The sequence below is a fragment of the Rhineura floridana genome, chromosome 2 (assembly GCF_030035675.1).
Source record: "Rhineura floridana isolate rRhiFlo1 chromosome 2, rRhiFlo1.hap2, whole genome shotgun sequence".
In the NCBI taxonomy this organism is placed as follows: Eukaryota; Metazoa; Chordata; class Lepidosauria; order Squamata; family Rhineuridae; genus Rhineura; species Rhineura floridana.
In genome coordinates this window covers 106,077,141-106,098,275 of record NC_084481.1, presented here as the reverse complement: position 1 = coordinate 106,098,275, position 21,135 = coordinate 106,077,141, and the positions used below count along the sequence as shown (strand labels likewise).

Here is a 21,135-nt window from a genome sequence, read left to right as displayed (position 1 = left end):
TACACAGTCAGGTCTGGGACAAGTAAACATGCAGCTACAAAAGGACAACTGGGATACAATAAGGGCCCGCTTATACGGCAGGTTCCGTTCCAGACCCCTGCCGTAAAGTGGACATCGCCGTAAAGCAGAACCCCATTGATCTTAATGGGGCACGTCACGTGAAAGTGCTGCAAAATGCCGCAAAAGTGGCTTTAAAAGAGGGGAGGAAAGCTGCCACATTAGCGGAACGGCGGGGAGCAGAGCCCTACTGTACTTAAAATGCACTCCTGATTGTTTATAGGAAAGCAGGGCTTGCATTCAAATGCCATTTAAATGCTAACCCTGCTGGAATTAGGACCACTTTGGAGCTCCCAAGTGGAACAATCCCTTTCAAAAGTGGGACTTGCAATTATTATATTTATTGCCCGCCCTAGGGCCCAGGGCATTGATCGGCTGATCAACAGTCTCTTGAAGTGCTGCTGGGATTAGCTACACTCCCATGTTTCTGATCCCTGCCCACAGCATTGCTAAAAGATAGAAGTGGTTTGCTCCTTGAAAATTCAGACTAAAACCTGGAGTGGATTTCATTGCCCCGCTGACACGGAGCCACCAGCCACCACTGGCCTCATTCATCAGCTAGTATTTAAGAAGATGCTGTTCTGCAGTTCCTATTTTGAAAATGTCTCTCCCTCACACTCCATCTATAGACCAGGATGGCACGGCTACAATGATTGCAGTGGTTCTTGTTGTGGGGAGCCATAATAAACTTCAGACTGATTTAAAGCACATAGTATATGTATACCCTTGTGCTCTATGATGGACATAATTTAACAATGTCACCCTTTTTTAAAAAGCAAAGGTCTGGTGTGATGGTTGTAATAGTGGTAGCCAGATATACCCAACATGTCAAAATAAAATCAGAATGTAAAGTTTTTCTAAAACCAGATCTCACATTACCTCCTGCAACACACAACTTGCTGACAAAAGCACTCAGAACACCAGACAAGCATTCAGAAAGTACCACAAAGATGTTTGACCAAACATCATCTTGGACCTTTATTGAACACACCTTGATACGATATTTTCATTACCCACAGGTTACAGAGATGACTGATCTTTTCTGGCTACTTCCATACTTGATGTTCAAAAATTCCATAGACAAAAATGACATGAAAACCAGCTCTACAAATGCTTTCTAAGCACTTTAAACATGAATCATCTTCTTCTGTTCCACAGCCTACAGTGGAATGAGTAGTAACAGGGCTCCTGTCCCTGGGCTCCTGCTGGAAGGGTGGGATATAAATCAAATAATAAATAAATAAATACAACCTGAACATCATTGGCTGGATGTTCCACTGAAATCAGTGGACTTCATACTTTCCATAATATGTTTTGAGTTGGGATATTAATGTTCTACTCTCAGCTTTGTCTCAGACTCAAGCATCTAATCCAGCCCCTGCCCCCCCCAGCAAGTAGTCATAATAAATCTTCTCACTTGCATTAATCAGAGGTGGGTTATACCTATTTCTTATTTTTTCCTTCTCTCATTGCTAGAAATTCTAATGCAGACAATATCTTGGAGTAGTACATTTAATCTAGTTTAACAAAATCAGGTCAAATTTACATCCACGTAGTAAAAAGAGACAATCAACTATCTGATTGGAATGGAATTACATAGCCATAGCACTCTATGTTACTAGCTGCAGAACTAGATGCTAACGCTGACTAATATACGAACTCATCTTCTTATGCTAATAACAGGGGAGAGCGTTGGAAGTAGGCTTGCATATATATTGCAGTTATTTAACACAACCTTCCCTAACCTGGTTTCTTCCAGATGGTACTGACCTTCAACTCCCATTTTCCCTGACTATTGGCTGGTGAGAGCCAGTAATGTGGGCTTTCCATAAAATTTTAAATTGATGCAAATTAGACTACCTTGCAAAAAGAGTAATTTGCATGGAAAAATTCTGTTTGCATGAGAACATATTCTGATGCACAGAGAATAATAATAATAATAAAATTTTATTTGTTAGTCGCCCATCTGTCTGAATTAACAGACACTCTGGGCGACGTACAACAATATAAAATACAATATAAAACATATACAATCACCAATCACAATATTAACATCAATTCATCTAAAACCATCCTTCAATTAATACAGTATAAAAACCTAACCCGCCCCAGAAATCCCATAGGCCTGCCTGAATAGCCAGGTCTTTAAGGCTCGGCGAAAAGCCATCAGGGAGGAGGCATGTCGGAGGTCAAACGGAAGCAAGTTCCAGAGGGTGGGGGCCACGATCGAAAACGCCCTCTCTCTGGTCCGCACCAGCCTAGCTGTTTTCACCGGTGGGACCGAGAGAAGGTCTTGTGAGGCTGATCTTGTTTGGCGGCATATTTGGTGATACTGGAGGCGTTCCTTCAGATAAAATGGGCCAAAACCGTATAGGGTTTTAAAGGTTAGTACCAACACCTTGAATTGGGCCCGGTATACAACTGGCAACCAGTGTATAAACCAGAGAATAAACTAATTTAGCATGTTTATGCTGTATTTAGTAAACAAACCTAAAAGCTTTGAAATCACCAAGCTTGCCTAATATTGTATCTGCAATTGGCAAATACATCCATTGTTACTAATGAATGTATGGAATGGAAAATTTTATCCCAAAAAATAAAGCAATAAAAAAAATTCACCCCAAATCGCTGGTGTTTACAAAAGTTGTAGTGCAAAACATCTGCAGAGCACCAGGTTAGGAAAAGCTGGTGTAATCCAATCTTGTTCATATTTTCTCAAAAGTAAATCATTCATTCATTCATTGGCGATCATTTGTGGCCGAGTAAGATTGTCTTCCAAGATAAGGTCTTTAACAGTGGGCCCATAAGTGAATGTGGAGGCCAATTCTGGATCCACACAGCCTCCCACAGTGAGGACATAGGTTTCCAGATGGAAGATGGTCGCAATGAGGATTGGTTTGACGTGCCTTCTGCTTAGCTCGTTTGTCCCGTTCGCCCTGTACTCGTGCTTCTTCAAAGTCCACAGAACCTTTGATAACAGCCGACCTCCATTTGGGACGTTCATGGGCCAAGACTTCCCAGTTGTTGATGTTCACGTTACATTTTTTTAGATTCGCTTTAAGAACATCTTTAAACCTCTTTTGCTGTCCGCTGATGTTCCGTTTTCCATCCTTAAGTTGGGAGTAAAGTAGCTGCTTTGGAAGATGGTGATTAGGCATTCGAACAACATGGCCGGTCCAGCGAAGTTGATGTTGAAGGATCATTGTTTCAACACTGGTAGTCTTTGCTCCTTCCAAAATGCTAACATTAGTCCGTCTGTCTTCCCAAGTAATTTGCAGAATTTTCCGGAGGCAGCGTTGGTGGAATCTTTCAAGAAGTTGGGAGTGGCGTTTATAAATGGTCCATGTTTCACAGGCATACAGTAAGGTTGGTAGTATAATGGCTTTGTAAATAAGCATTTTGGTCTCCCTGCAAATATCCCGATCCTTGAACACTCTACGCTTCATTCAGGAGAATGCGGCACTCACAGAGCTCAGACAATGTTGAATTTCAGCATCGATGTCAGCTTTTACAGAGAGATGGCTGCCGAGATAGGGGAAGTGATCAACGTTCTCCAACATTACAACCTTAAGCTGTATTGATGGTGCTACAGAGGGACTAGTTCGCACCTGTTGATGAAGCACTTTTTTTTTTTTAATATTAAGTGAGAGCCCAAGCTTTCCATATGCTTCTGCGAAGACATTTAGGATAATTTTAAGATCTTTCTCTGAATGTGCAGAGACTATATTATCATTGGCATATTGAAGTTCTACAACAGAGGTTGACTTTTTGCATTCAGGCTACTGAGATTAAAAAGCTTTCCATCTGTTCAATATATGATTTCCACACCAGTAGGAAGTTTCCCCTCAATAAAGTGTAGAATCCCATCAGGTTCACTAACTTTGTTGTTCTTCATTTGATTGATGGCTTTACTGACTTCATCCAAATTAGGGGATACTGCAAGCTCGTCTCTAGTTTGTTGTTGTGGAATTTGCAAGAAGACTTCATCAGCCACGATAGAGTTACGATTAAAGAGGTCGAGGTAATGCTCTTTCCAGTGCAGTGCAATAGACTCTTTATCCTTGAGAAGTTTGCTACCATCCACTGAATGTAAGGGATTTGTACCGTAATTTGTTGGTCCATAGATGGCCTTTGTGGCATTAATAAAGCCCCGTGCATTGTGAGTATCTGCAAAGTGCTGGATTTCTTGAGCTTTCTTTATCCACCAGGCGTTCTTAAGTTCTCTAATTCGTCTTTGGACCTCAGCCTTTGCACTGGCATAGATTTTTTTCTTAGCAGCACAGTTAATGTCTTTCTGCCATATCTGGAAGGCTTTTCTTTTCTTGTCAATGAGATGTTTAATCTCACTATCATTCTCATCAAAATAAATCCTGATGTTTCTTAGTTTGGTATTCAATAGTTTGTTCACATGCTGCAATAATGTATGTCTTCAGTTTAATCCAGTGTTCCGCGACATTTACAAGGAGTCCAGTCGGTAGATATTTCTTGAGAGTTGTTTGAAAGCAGGCTCGCTTAATAGGATCTTGAAGGGCATGCATGTTCATTTTATGCCTTGGTTTTCTTCCTTGGAGCCTATGTTGAGGAACAATATTAATGGCCATAGTGGATCAAATTAATCGGTGATCTGTCCAGCAGTCATCAGCACTCGTCATGGCCCTAGTGAGGAGTACATCACAATGATCTCTGGCCATGTTTTATGCCTGATCCGACTCTGAATGGATCGCTCTGAAAGCCATTGTTGTCCAAAATTGTTGCTGTCCTGTTGTCATGAAGGAGTTGCAAAATATTCACAAATTTATCAGTGCATCCAGTTTTCAGAAGGATGGTCCAGAGAGTGGTTCAATTCACAGTGTCAAAGGCCTTAGTCAGATCAATAAAAGCCATATATAAAGGTCAATTCTGCTCCCAGCATTTTTCTTGAAGCTGTCATGTAGTGAAGATCATGTCCACTGTGCCCCTGGAAGGGTGGAAACCATTTTGAGATTCGGAGAGGACATCCTCTGAGATTGGCAGGCGGTGATTTGCGAGGATCCTTGCAAGGATTTTACCTGCAGTAGCAAAAAGAGAGATACCTCAATAGTTCCCACAATCTGTTCTATCACCCTTCTTTAAAAGGGTGATAATTATGGCATCCCTAAAGTCTTCCGGGATCTCCTCCCTCATCCAGATTTTTTCGATGAGCTTATGAAGTTGTTGTGTAAGTTCAGGCCCACCTTCTTTAAAGACTTCAGCAGGAAATCACACAGAGGTTAATGGGACTTTTTCATACTAAACGTACTTAGGAGTGCAGTCTTACAGTATATGATTATTTATGCATCTGTGACATATAGCAGTTAAAACCTCATTTATTTATCTCATTTTTTGATTGGGTGACCTCCCTGGTCAACTGTGGAAATGCTGTTGACTTACTATATCTCTACTTCAGCAAAGCCTTTGCCTCATGATATTCTGATTAGCAAGCTAGCTAAATGTGGTCTGGATGGAACAACTGTCAGGTGGATCCACAGTTGGCTACAGAATCGTACTCAAAGAGTGCTTATCAGTGGTTCCTTCTCAAAGTGGAGGGAGGTAATAAGTGAGGTACTGCAGGGCTCAGTCCTGCTTCCAATGCTCTTCAATGTTTTCATTAATGACTTGGATGAGGCAGTGCAGGGAATGCTTATCAAATTTGCAGATGATACAAGAGATAGCTAATACCTTGGAAGACAGAAACAAAATTCAAAGTGATCTTGATAGACTGGAGCATTGGGCTGAAAACCAATTACCTAGGGATGTTATGGGCTCTCCAGCACTGGAGCATTCAAGAGGCAGCTGGATGGCCATCTGTTGGGTATACTTTAAGTTGGATTCCTGCACTGAACAGGGGGTTGGACTCAATGGCCTTATAGGCCCCTTCCAACTCTACTATTCTATCAATCTAAATAAAGATTTCAACTGAAGAAAACAAACACAAAATGTGCATAAGTTGTACACAGCACTGCAGCCTTCACATGCCTCCCATTATGCTAAACCAGTGCTATTTTCACTTTAGCAGCCCCAACCTGGACAGTGAATATTGATCTATTCCAATAGCATTTTAAAAGAAAAATCTTGTTTTTCCTTTGGCATGAATCCCTGCTTGTCCTTTTTATGGCACAAATATTGCTGGCTTTCAGTTTTGTTTAATATTACTAATAGCTTTTCAAAAGCTTCACAAGAAAAAAAAATCCAATAGTACAGCTCTTTCAGTACCGTGATTAAGGTTGCAATCCAAGCTCCCCTTACAATGGGAGGACTGAGCAGAAGCATCCCTCTACACGCTTCTGCCAGGTCACCATTACTCCCATCAGTGTAGACCTCCCCTTCTGCCCACCAGCAGGCAGACAGGTGGAAAGCCCACTGGCAGAATTCCTGCCAGAAGAGCCCCCAAAACAGTGTGTTCTAAGGGTGGGGCCGAGCTGGCCCAGGATCTGCTAGATCCAGAGCTGCTCTCATAGCTGGCACCAGCTTGGCATAGAGCCCAATTTGGGCCTTATCTGCCTGCCCCCTCCCACCATTGTGAGTGGCCAGGTTGCAGATGTGGTGCTAGCTCTGCAGAGCTTCGGCAGGTTGGGATTGCTCTCCACGTTCCATTGTTTCGAAGGCTCCCCAGAGAAAGCCATATAGATCCAAACTTCAGATGATACACAGCTGACCTAGTTAAGTGATATGGTTGGCATCTCTTTTCCTGACAGATGCTCTGTGCCATCAGCTGCATGCAAGAAGAAATGAATAGGTGAAGCTTTTTCCAGCATGAAAATAAGTGCAGCAAAGGGGAAGCTGCCCCTGTTAATTTCTGCCTGTTAGGTCACTATTTAGAGCAAAGAGTCTCCTATGTCCATAAAAACATGGAAACCCTCAATTCCTTACCTTCTCTATAAAAAAGCAGCTCTAGAACAATGACAAGCTTTAAGCTGCAGACATAACTAAGGCTTAGGATTCCACTGGTGACTGGATAACAATGTACTTGGAGTCATTGCAAGCCAACACATGGGGAGTGCTTTAATGTCATACTACCAACATCTGCAAGGAAACAACCTGCTTTGCCACATGAACTACTGGCAGTTATTCAGATGACGCATTTATTTTTACCTGCAACAAAGATACACTTCTAAAGTTTTATCCTGCTTCTATGTAAGCCAGTAGCAAAACACAGGAAGTGAGTCAATGGTTGCAACTGAGTGGCCTATCCAGAGAATCAGTCACTTACTATACTAGTAGCATATTGACAGTAGCATAACTAGCTTTTCATGTGCCCTGTGCAAGGTTTTATTTTTGGGGCCCTTAATTTTTTTTGGGGGGGGAAATAATAATAAAACAAATACGATATAACAATTATTTATAAATAATTTTCATTTCAGCAAATCCATTTCAGGGCCCCCTTCGTCCTGGGCCCTGTGCCTGTGCATCTGTTGCACCTGCCTAGTTACAGCACTGCATATTGATCAGAGAAAGTTCCAGAAGCAGTTATGGGATTCCCTACTACTAGAGTCTTCACAGTGAAAGTCTTAGGACCAAAGACGTGCTATAGAATATCCTCACAGCTGCTGCTGGGTTTTTTTGCTATTTTAGACTAAAGAGGAATTGAATTAGGCAATGGTGTTGGATTGTTTAACTCTTTAAACATATTGTTTTCCTGATCTAAATTCCCCCCTCAAAGCTGTTATTTGTCATACGAGGGAAACCATTCAGGTACCTGAATATTCATTGAAGGTTTTGCCCCATGAAACACAGAGTAGGTTTTGGGAGGGTTGATTAAAAATGACACTGCTATTTTGTTATTGGTTTATAATTGTACTAGTGTTATTGTTCTGATGTGGCAAAATCCTTATCTAAAAAAAATGGGGGGAAATAAACACCCACGGTTTTAAGTTTCTTTATAATTGTATTACTGTTTTTTCTTTTGTAGTAAAATCCTCATCTCAAACAAAATAATTATATAAACACCTCTCTCTCTCTCTCTCTCACACACACACACACAACACACACACACACACACACACACACACACACACACTATAGCCCCAATCTGATACACACACATCCTTGCTTTGATCTGAGAAAAAGAAAAAGCTATAGGAGATCTTGATCATGGATGTCCTGTGTCAAAATTGATATCCACTACAAAGTTGAAAGATATGAAAACTTGTAACTTTTAAATGACTACTTCCAACAACCCACTCCTTCCTTTTTTGTTCTCCCTAAATTTGGGCTTTGTGAACATAAACTGGTATTTGCATGGAGAATTCCTAGAGCTACAATTTTGCTCAAATTAAATTCAGAAATACAGTTCTTAATTTATACTACTGCTACTGTTTGCCAGTGTCTAACAACTACAATGCTTATACTACGAGAACTAAGCACATGTGTGGTTGTCAGTTCAAGGCCAGGGCTTCTTTGGGTTCTTTAGACCACATTGTTTATTTCCATGGCAGGGAAAGTACAAGCCTGTTTTTAAAAACAGTTCAGAAAAGCCACTTGAACATCAGAATGTTAAGATGATGAAATCATTCTGGTTTAAGAGATTCTAGATTCCATAATTACAAAATATAACCTCTGCTTTTTTAAAGGGGAAATCCCTGCTGCACACTGGCTTTGATTATAAGAAAAAGCCAACAGGGGGTTTCTGTTGAATGCAGCAAGATAAACCTGCTTCATAAAAATAATTAAAAGTCTGTGTTCCTCTGATGATAAGGCGGTGCCATAAAACTGTCGCCTTTCTTGGCAGCAGTCAACATGGGGGCTTGAAAAAATAATCTGTTTAGAGAACTGCCAGAAATGAAATGTGTCTACTTGATGTTTTCTAAACTCCAGTCATTTGCTAAAGCCTTTAAGGATTAGAATTTTAAAGAAACTGAGCCTTGCCTCAAAAGATTTTGGGCTGGCCCTTAATTTCAGGTATTCTGGAATTTAAATCCTACAGACTAAAGAAAGGCAGAACCAGGTAGGAAGGCAGCATGAATTGGTTTCAGGAAAAAGCAGGCCCATTCTCATTATAGAAAAGGACTAAAATAGCTTCCCTGACATGGCAAATTGACAACTCTGCTCTCTGCAAAAAAACAACAACTTTTATTTGTCCCTTTGCTTTCAGCAAAACTGAGTGGGTAAGTGTCTTTTGAGCCATCAAGATTGCATGCAGTGTGGTCCATCTCTCATGCTGATGGCAGGAGCAGGGGATTAGGAGCATCAATTTGTTGAATGGCAGCTGGGCCACAGATCTAAGACATTTATACACCTGAGACAGAAAACCCAAACAGTCCCGTCCCCCCATAGAAAACATACATTATTGACTATTTTTGCTCTTTCTGGCACCTCAAAATCTGCCATCTGAGGCAGGCAACCTCACTCCATCTAATGGTAGGACTGGTGTTCTGTGCCAGCGTTGGGCGTTACTTTTCACCCCACCCCAGGACCATCACAAGGGCACCAAATATATTCTTGCTCCAGACTATTATGCATGATCCTATAGGATACTGAGCCAGGTCATCTAGTTTCACTGTATCAAGCCATAAGACAAAAGGATAAATTATTTCTCTAGCCATGCTTTCCTGCCACACACACACACACACACACACACACACACACGAGTAGCATATTTTAAGGCTTACACTATCTGCGAGGGGTGACTCTTGAGAAGACAAAATGTATATACAATGTCACTTAACAATCTTAATTGTTTTGTTTTTCTTTCCTAGTTACTTGATAGGTTCAGATGATATATGTTGTACCATAGAAGACATCATCCTTCCTTGACGAGTATACAGTTTAGAAACCCATGCCCTCTCTGCTCTTCAAAGCGATATGAAGAGCAAGGAGGGCCCTATTGTCATCCCCATTAAAGCACTTGGACCATTTTAAATGTCTCCATCCAGTCCAGCACCATGATTGGGAGGAAAATCATGTGCTCTCTCCTCTTCAGATGTAGAATCTGAAGATCAGAGAAGGTGCAATTTTCCTCCCCATTGTAGTACTGAGCCAGGACTGCTTTAAACCTCTTCATCCAGCCCAGTACTACAGTGTCATCTGCTACAGATTCCACTGTTACTGGCAAAACTGGGGTGTTGGCAGGCCGTTAAAAAAGTACTAGAAAGCTGGTTCTGGCCTATGGAGTGGTGATTTACCACCCCTGATCTAGAAACATACCAAAAAAAATGATCTGAAAAATTTGCCACCTTTGCAAACAATACACATTGAGATTTGTGCAGCATAGTCCTCTGAATATTTATGAATGTATTCAATGAGGCTTACTTACTCTCAAGTAAATGTGCATAAGATTGCAGCCTTAAAATTCCACCAAAATCTTGGCAATCTTTAAGATGCTTGGAGTTTACTATTTGTCACCTTGTGATAGCATTTACTTGTTTAAAATGATAATGAAATTCTTTCTGTGTTCTGGAAGTAATGCAGCTGCAAGATGCCTTTTGGACTAGGTTTACCAACATTTAAGAAAAATGTATGCAACAGATAGGAGATACAAGTTGCCAGGTTCACCACGCTTCCAATGTCTGTGGTCATGAGAAATTAAAAAGGACTCAAGTTAGATCTGATTGGGAAGGGTGGGGTGGGGGCAGGGTACCTGGCATATTTATTTATTGCACTTGTATACCACCCCATAGCCGAAGCTCTCTGGGTGGTTTACAGCAACCAAAAACATTAAAACAAATATACAATTTAAAACACATATTTTAAAAACAATTTAAAACACAATTTAACAATTTAAAACAATATAAAAACAATTTAAAACACATGCTAAAATGCCTGGGATATAAGAGGCAAAGGTCTCTTACCCAGAGTTCCAGGAACTTGGCCACAGGAATGATCCTAGGACCCAGCTCAGAAGTAATGCTAAACAATGGCTTACTGCAAACAAGCAAAGATTGCAGTTGCTATGCTCCTCCTACAGTGCTGCTACCCTGTGTTAGCCAGGGCTAAGCCGGGCTAAGTCATGGTTTGTCTTAATATTGTCTCTGAACCCAGGCTCATGGTTTGTCTCACCCATACGAACAACAAGTGGTAGAACAAATCTTGGTTATAGGTTGTCGTTAGTCTGGGTTCAGACCTAAAGCTAAACCAAACCATGGCTTAACTTTGGTTAGTGTGGAAGAGCACAGCGGCTGCAATCTTTGCTCCAGGAACCCACACATTTACTCTTTCATGTTACACCATCATTTGACTTAGCATTAAGTCCAAACAGACTCACAATGTGCAGGTACGCCTGGATATAAAGTAGTAATTTCCGTTTCAGCACTAATCTGGGAATTTATTTATGGCATCTGTAATCTGCCTTTCATCCAAAGGTCCCAGAGATGGGTGGAGATATATAACTTCATTAAAATAATACATAATAAGAACCAAATTACACCCACATATTACTTTAAAATTCAGTATTACAATAAACAAAATAAAACTGACACACATTATACAAAATCACAACTGACTAACCCATTGCACTACTCAGCCCATCCCAAAGGCTTGGACAAACAAATGTATCTTCATTAGAACATTAATAATGTTGATGCCAGGCACATCTCAGAGGGGAGGGCATTCCAGAGATGGGGAACTACCTCACAGAATTGAAAGAACTATATCTCCTTCTTTATGGGAGTCCAGAAAAGTCCCAATCTAGTAGTTTCCTCCACTTACCCAGGTAACTGGGCAGGTCTTATTTTCTTATTTCTCTAAAAACACAAAGTTGCTACAGAACCTTGTCCACTTCTATCTTCCAGAAATCATCCTAACTCAAAATTTGTCTGGAGTTAATTTCATGCAGAATACATACACAGGAGAAACACATAGCAAGTCTGTGGATGGCTGGTGGCCAGATGGTGAAATCAGTTGTAGATTCAGTTGCACAATGAACTTCACTGCCTCCTTGTTTATAATACTTACTAAATACACAAAATATGCAAGGTGACTTTGTTATTTGGCTGATCTACAGCTCATTTATTTTTCTCACACACAAACCAACATACTCAAAAGGACTCCCTAAACATTTCAATGCTGATCCCAGGGATTCAAAACAGATTTGAGTCCTGGTTTAAATTAAGCCTTGCTGACTTGTGAAAGTAGGTCTGCCTGAACAACCCTCCAAGTGGTTACCTGATCTCATGTCTAAAGCCATAAAGCTTCTTCTGACTTTTTAACACTGCGCGTTCCCCAGCATTGCCTTCTGGTTTATCCCATGACCCTGATGACCTGATGGGCCACCTCAGCTCCACCCAGTTGGCCTTCTCCCCTCTCTGGCCTCATAGTTGAGTAAACAAATCCTCAAGGGAAAGGTATTCTCTTGCCTACTGCTAGTTAAGTGTAACTTAAAACACCACAGAGACTTTTCAGAGATAGGAAGAAACTGCAGCTCTCATTGATCTTAGCAAAACAGTGTTTGATAAGCACTTGTAAAAAAAACCCCAGGAGCTCTTCACCTTCAGTCACACAATGTTATCAGTAAATATGTTATTTGTTGATATTTACCCACCACTGAAAGGCTAAGGGGTAAAGAATTGGATTTTATGTATGGATTTCAAATTTCTTTAATACATCATGTCATGTCATAGTTCAAATTTTCCTTTAGTATTAATGGTAACTCATATCTTAAGGAAGTGGAGTTTTTCTCACCTCTTTCCCCCTTTCAGGTTTTGTAAGGATTTTTTTTCTCTCCTTGAGAAGTAATCAAAATTCCATGCACTATGTATACATCCGGAAAATTGACTACAGTACCTTGCTACAAAATTATAAGTGAAAGTTATATATTTTTTAATGTCCCTAAACATACATCTGGAGCTTGGGAGTATACTGCATGATTAGTTTAAAATTTGGGATGCTGAGGGCAATTGACTACAGTTCTTTCCTGATCCAGAGGATAAATTTCATGTATAGCAGATAAGTTACATTGTATAGTGGACTCCTGGCTCACCACTCACAGGATATTCTCAAGAGGAGGTTTCTCTTTCTGGACAAGGCTTGTATCACTGGACAATTGTCAAAAGCTGTTTAGTATGTTGACACTGACTTTTTCCTAACGGCAACAGTTCCACAGATGCTGCAACCTGATGCCAGAAGTAAGAATTGTGATCTTGGATCTCATAATAAATCAACTATGCACACTGCAGGTTGTACTCACTGTGTGACAAATAGGAAAATGAAATCTGGGAAGCAAAAGCCTGGTAAGCAAAATGTCACAGCTATTTTCTTTAATACCATAGCAAATATATAAGAGGTCAAAAGTCCTACCATTATTTGGTTATTTTAGTTAGAGAGAGAGAGAGGAGAGAGAGAGAGAGAGAGGTTTGTCCAAGCACTGAAAAGCAACACTGAAAGCATATTGCAAATTAGAGGGCCACAGATACTTTGCATACATTATGTATACATGATTTGAATAATCTACCTCGTGGCTGCTGTGAGGATGAACAATATCAAACTGTCTATACACTGAGGCTACAGTCCTAACTACATTAACCTGATAGTAGGCCTCATTAGACATAGTAGGGCTTATGTCTGAGTAAGCACACTTACAATTGCACTGTAAAAAATGTGTTATGGCACAGTTCTAACCATGTCTACTCAGAAGTAAGTCCTGTTGAATTCAGTGGTCTTACCCCTACCTAGCAGTCTTAGACATTAAATATAGGAGATGCAAAGTTCCCCACTTGCAGTGAATCTTGCTTCCATTTAGATGTGTTTAGGATTGTGGCCTGTGTTATAAAGCCAGTCTGTGGGGAAAAACAAAGCTGAAGCAACACAGCTGGTAGGATTCTTCCCCCATACCAGGCCCACCAATGTTTGTTTTTCACAGGTACCAGCAAGCATGTCTCCCACTCTCTCTCCCCCCCCCATCTTGGAATATAGCAGAATTCATTGTATTACTGGGTATGGGAATGCAAACAGCTTTGAGTGTATCTGCTTGCAAGGGAGCTGATGACCGTAGCCATCTGGATCTCTCAAGTAGTTAGCAATGCAGTTACACTAATTTAGTTAAGGTTTTAAAAGACTTTCCAGGAGAAGCTTTCTCCTTCCCAGGGGCACTGACAACAGTGACCCATTGACCCCTCCTGTATGGTTAGGTTCAAAAGCAAAAACTGCAGCTGTTCAGAGTTTTTCTTCCCTCCCCAGTGACAGTGTTATGGAAGGACTAGGGCTACTGGAATAGCATAACTGTTTATCTAGCACTGACCTCTCTTCTCCAAACACGAAGAAGCCGCTTCAGCGCAGCATAGCATAAGCCTGTCTTGACACTTGATCAGATACCTTCCCTGATTGTCAAAATGCTTTCTTGCTCTCAAGTACCGGTATCAAGCTTCACATAAGGATGGAGCTAATCACTTAGATCCTAGGTATGTATATCCCAGAAGTAGAGTTGTGAGCCATGAGAAAAACTACCCATTTTTAAGACAGGCTGTGCCACAGACTTTAAACACACACACACACTGGTGTTGTATATTGAATTTTTCTTCAAGGCCTCTCAATAGAACAGTCCTCTGGTACTTGCCTAGTGTGGTTTAGTCCCATGGTATGTGGTTCTGATTTATGCCACCTCTCTGTGTTGGAATAAGCAGAAGACACATGAACTGCTTTTCAAGAGTTATGTTTCTAGGAGCAGCATCAAAGGGCATGCTAGGAGAGAGAAGCGATTTCCACTCAATGGAAACCACTTCTCCCTCCTTGAGCAAGGTGTGCTCCTACTGCCCATCAGCTTATGGATGGTTGGGAGCATTCCTTGCTCCAGCAAATAAACAATCAGGAGCCGACTTTAAGCTCCCAGTTGTTCCTTTGAAGCTCTACATTTACCGGCTCCGCACCTGATGCCATGTATGATGTCACCTGTAGGGGGGCCTTGGCTTCCCCCAAATAGCTTTGCAGGCAAATGGGGAGGCCTGGTGGGCCAAATGTGGCCTGCATGCTAAAAGTTCTCCACTCCTGATTCAAATGCTAAAGCAACTTTCCATTTATTGAGCTGATATAGCCAAATGACATTTGCTTAATGTTGACAAGAGAACTCCCAGGTTCCACCTCTTTAAGCAGGCAATTATTTACAGCTTTTATATACTAACTTTCAATAAGTGTTGAAAGTGTTCTCAAAATGGCTTACATATAAAATTTTGGTATAATTTAACACATTATTGAAAGAGTCATAAAAACTAAAAAGCAACATTAACAGTCAAAGATCTAAGATCTGAGCTCCCCAAACCATGAGAGAACACACAATGTTTTTTACATGTCTCTGAAAAGAGACAAAGGAGGTAGAAAGGCCTACCCATCCAGGGAAGGCATTTCCTATGTCCAGGGCCACCACACAGAAAGTTCTGGACTCATCTAATGGAGCATATGTAAAGAAATTGTGCCCATTGGCTGAATTAGTGAAAAGAATGTGCAGTTGGTTTTATTTGATCAGAAACTACCTGTAGGCACATCATTTCCATGGTGTAACTTTATGATGGGTGGCATATAGTTCTGATGGCATCATCAAGATGGCCACTATCAAAATTCACAAAACCATGAAGATTCACTAATAGGCAAAAAACATTGCAGTTTAAGAATGTACCTATAGCCCACATATATTTCTATCAAACTTTAAAAAGCAGGGAAATTGGGCAGCTGTAGTGAATGCACCAGGAGAGCAGGAGACCTGACCTCCTCTCTGAGATATTGGACTGCCCTATAAAGTTGTCAAAATGCAAACGCAATTTGGATTGGTCTTTCACAGTCCAATCCACTTCCTGTGTAGCTTGGAAGAATTTGGTAACATGTGCCCCTGAGCATTTGGTGAGTGGTGGCAATACCAGCAATCAGCCCAAATAGTAGAAACAAGACATGTGCTGTACTGATCTTGTTTTAGCAGGGATGAAGCAACATTATTAAGACAGTTGACATAGTTCAGATAGTCACTTTAAATATGTCTGATTTACTTTGTAATTTTAGTCTAGTTTCCTATAGGAAATCATTTTCTTTTGCTTCTATTTTTGTGAATAAGTGAAGGAGGGGAAAGCCAGGTCTGATCATTTGCATGCTTATTGAGTTCAATGGGATTTACTGCTATGTAATCATGGTTAGGATAGGTAAAACTGACCATGGGGGAGGAGCAGAGGGAGGAGAGAGGAGAGGGAAGGAGAAAGGGAGGGGAGAGGGGAGGGGCAGGAGGGGCAGGGGAGGGCAGGTTTGATCATTTGCATGCTTATTGAGTTCAATGGTATTTACTCCCATGCAATCATGCTTAAGCTAGGTAAAACTGACCATGGGTAGGGAGAAGAGGGAGAAATACGAGGGAGGAGAAGGGAAGGTGGGTTTGATCAGTTGCATACTTTTTTAGTTCAGTGGGATTTATTTCTGTGCAATCATGTTTGAAAATGGAAATGGACTGCCTTCAAGTAGACCTCAACTTATGGCGACCCTATGAATAGGATTTTCATAGTAAAAGGTATTCAGAGGTGGTTTTACCATTGCCTTCCTCTGAGGCTGAGAGGCAGTGACTGGCCCAAGGTCACCCAGTGAGCTTCATGGCTGTGTGGGGAATCGAACTCTGGCCTCCCAGGTCATAGTCCAACACTGACCTGGCGGAGGGGGAGGGAGGGTAGGAGGTGGGGGAGGGGAGATTGGGTGGATGGGCACTGGGCAGAGGGGAAGCCCCTTTCCTTTCCAAAAGGAAAACATTGTGAACAGTATCATTGCTTTTCAGCATTTCCCCCACCTTTTTGTTCTACAACAGGCACATGTAGCCTCACACCCAAATTTAAATGAAAGCCCCTCTCTCTTTAGACTTTAAACTCTCAATTCTTTCTGACTGTTTTGTGCATCGCCATGAAAATTGAGAGGGTTGTTAAGCAAGCTTTTCTGAGTTAAGGACTATATGTTTTGTAAGGTTTTGAAATGAGCTTATGGGAAGCATCAGAATGGCAAGGGGGGTATTTTTCAATTTTACATTGCAGAATGTGAAAAAGCCACTCTCATAGCTGTATAATCTCTGTAAATAGTGGGAGGATTTTAATGTATAATGTCTCAATTTAAAGATAAAATAGAGAGCTGCAGAATAACAATTTCCATGGTGTAACTGATGTGTGGCGCATAATATTGATGATGTCATCATAAAACCATCAATATCTCCATAACTAGTAGATGGATTTTAATTGTTAAGGTCTCTGTTTAAAGGTAATTAAGAGAGCTACAAAATAAGTGTAACCCAAAAATCAATAATTTTCACTGTACCTTATTATATCATTATATTTGCAAGCATATACTGTAGTGTCATTGATTGTGTTGTAATTTTTTCTGTGCATGTTTCAGGTAAACAAATATAATGGAACTATGGATGGAGTTATGCAGATTGATCAGCCTTCATCATCCAAATGCAAACGTGTGACTGGTATAGACTTGGAATTGTGTCTGTGGTGTCAAGAACAACAAAAAGAGGCTTTGGTTGAAAACTCAAAATCTACACAGAAACTACTGGATGCTGTAAAACTTCTACATAAATGTGAAGATGGTAATTACAAACTGTGGCAGAATTTTCTGTAAAAACAACTCCAGAAGAATTATACTAATACAAAGCAAAGTGGCATCTGTCCTGTTACAAGAAGTGCACATAAACAGGTAATTTGGAAATATATAATTTAAAAAGTGGCTAGTGAAAGCGTGGTAAGCAGGAATGATCCTCCTTGAACAAGATCAAAAGGTGCACAAGTTTGTTTCTTTCGCGATAGACCAAAGCTCAAAAGCATCCACCATTACACTTTGTTTCCATGATGGATGTGGGTCAGAAGATCTATGAGGCCGTTCAGTTAAGTGAGAATACCATATGGAAACTGAAGCTGAGTGGGTGCTTTGATCCAAAAGATGCTCATGCATATGATACATCCTATCATCAAGTATGTTACATGAGAAATTTAACCAATATCTTGTGAAGTGTGCAAAAGCCTGCTCAAACACCATCTAATCTGGCAGAATGTGAAAGTGAGGTGGAGTTTATTGACAGTGTAGTAGAGACTCTTTTGGAAGGTAGGATTCTTTCAATGGAAGAAGCTGAGAGACATTACAGGGAAATGTGTTACTCAAAAGGCATTAAAGAGGAAGACACTATGTTGACAAAAACACTGAAAACATTCATAGAAAGTGAACTTTTTGAAATGGGCGTAGAATTCAGCAATCCTGTCTCCAAAAAACAATCACAGAATATTCATTTGAAGTCAGTTAAGGATGCAGTACTTTCAAATGCAGGAGCAGCTGCAAACTTAAACTCGAACATAAAGGTTTGATACCATGGAGAGTGAGATCAAGCTTTTGGACCAGAGGGTATCTTATGTATCAGTGCCTGACAGAAAGGAAGGCCTCATATTGCACTTCAACTTCAGTAAGGCATACACATTACCTTCCACTTCAGGCTGCCTTTGGCCTAACAATACACTTAAAAACTCATAGCAAATTCCTGGTCCAACTTAGCATCGGCTTAGTATTTATTACCTGTATCACACCCCAAACTAGTATAGAGATAGGGTTGAGATTATAAATATGCAAACATCTATAAAAATTATTGACTTTTGAGTTAAAGTTGTATGGACCAAATTTATAGTTCTGTGAAATGCCTACAAAATGAGACTTTATGACTTCCCAGGAGGATTGCTCCGCCTGTGACTGCCTCTGAGACGAGCTCCCGTCTCAGAGGAAGCTTTTTCAGTTTTAAAAACAGTCAGAATAATTTTTTGACTGGTAAAAACTTTCTCCCAGGCAAGGGAGAAACGAAGAGATCACCCACAGAAGCTTCGTTGTGTTTGTTGGGGACTGGAATTCATTAGGATCGCCTATGAACGAAGGTGTAGCCAGCAGCGTCTGACGGAGTCAGGGAATTCAAGCAAGCTCAAACTGACTAAGCGAGACTTTTTTTTTTCTTTAAAGAAAAACGGATTTTAACAGGCAAGCATCCTTCTGTCTACTACTATCTACTATCACTCTTATCATTGTTACAGTAAAAGAGATTTGTTATAGAATCAGCAACAAAGAATCCCTGGGTGAGTTATACCTTTCTCTTTTATACACGGAATTAAGGAAGAAGAAAATCGAAATAGCTTATCTTTGTTTTTATTGCAAAAAGCTGGCATGGAATTGAGCATTATAAAGATATAAACGGATGAGGGGCATCTAATTTGAAGAGAAATATCTGATTAATATGAACATTTGAGTACTATTTGTTTGGGACTATTTTTTCTGGTCTACTTTATTTTGACGAATCTGCTTATTCTTTATGTCACTAATTATTTTGATGCTGGGAACTAAGTTTGTTTTGCACTCTTGGTAACATAAGAGATAAGGCAGTCTGTCTAGAAGATGATGTCAACAGGCTTGGAATATTAACTCCTTTGTTGCTGGAAAAAGAAATAAATTGCTCTTTGCTTGAGAATAGTGGCTATATTGGAAATTGAAGGGGGGTTTTTTTGGTCTTAAGAATGACAATCAAGAAAGCAGCCGAGACCCTGGATGTACAGGAAGGGGTTCTCTCTTTAAACATGTTTCAGAAAATAATGGATGAGATTAAGATAACGAAACAAGAATTGAGACAGAGCAGACAAGAGATGAAAATTGAATTTGGCAAAATGAAACACGAGCTGAAAGAAATAAAGGATTCTATGAGAAAAGAAGATATAACTGGACAAGCAACAGGAAATGAAAGAAAAATTAAAGGGAAGGTGCAAGTCCTAGAGATTGGAATAGATATATCAAATGTGGAATTTGAAAAAGATTTGGACTTTATAGCTGTGATGGATTCTAGTGACAAAGATTATTGCTTGGAATTCAGCGCTGTCTCTGAAGGAATTGGTGAAGATATCAGAGGTAAATTTATCAATGTTTCAAACAAATTTCTGGACTGGAATGATCTGATGGAACCTGAGATAGAGAAAGTTTATAGAATTAATTCCAGATATGTGACAATGGAAAAACTCTCAAGAGATGTGCTAGTGCACCCCGTAAAAAAGAAGAACAGAGATATGACTCTACAACAATATTTCAGCAACACAGTCAGAATTGATGGCAAGAAAATATTTGTGATGAAGGAAATTCCTATTAGACTCTTACTATATGACTATGACAGCAGAATTATGTGTGCAAGGATGGACGATGGAAGATGGAACTAACACTGATAATGGAAGAATAGCTGTTGAAACTACTGGATTTATTAGACTTGAATAGATGGATTAATTGACATGTCTATTTGGAGAAAAATCGATAGAAATATTTCTCAAGAACTGGAAACCTCTCTTTGACTTTTTGTGGAAAGAATAAAATGATATGATGTTAATGAGATTTAATGATTAACCAAGATAACCACTGGAGAAAAGTGATTTTGTAATATATTAAGGGACAGGTTTGTTATATACTATAGACCTATAGCTGATTTAAGACAAATCGGAAGTCAATATTTTTATTGTATTAGTTATTAATTTGTTCTTTTTCTTTTCTTTTTGTTTTGTTTTGTTTTAGAAATCTGAATAAAAATTTATATTAAAAAAACAAAACAAAATGAGACTTTATACATTAAAATCCATCCACTATTTACAGAGATATTCATGATTTTGTGAATTTTGATGGTGGTCATCTTGATGATGTCATCAGAACTATACGCCACACACCACAGAGTTACACCATGGAAATTATTTATCTAAAGGTCATTTCTGATCAAATAAAACAGACTGCACATTCTTTTCACTATTTCTGCGATGAAATTACAATTGTTCCCCTACTAATATCCAAAAGAGATGGTAGCTGGAGCGGGGTTGAATTGGCTGATGCTAAAGCTTAGAAGGGGGTTAAGGGTGAAGGAGGCACTGTTATATTCAGAATCCAATCAGCATCTGGGAGTCAAGAAAGATGTTTCAAAACTGGCACAACAATTGGGTTTGCCTGGTGCCTGCTTTATTTTGGTGCTAGCAAATACCTTTATATTTTCTCAAATGTTTTAGATCCTACCAACTGTTTTATGCTGCTTTTAAAATGTTGTGCCTTTTGCCTTTTTTTTTAAGTATTGTATTTGCATTTTTTATTTTTTTATTGTAAACAGCCCTGAGAATATGATTGAAGTAT

The 21,135-nt window shown here is 39.9% G+C and overlaps 1 protein-coding gene across 1 annotated transcript in view; it reads right to left on the bottom strand.

Annotated features, from left to right (window-relative positions):
- Positions 1–21,135, bottom strand: part of RASSF7 (Ras association domain family member 7) — a 139,923-nt gene that overhangs the window by 80,499 nt on the left and 38,289 nt on the right. The gene's annotated exons all lie outside the window — the stretch shown is intronic.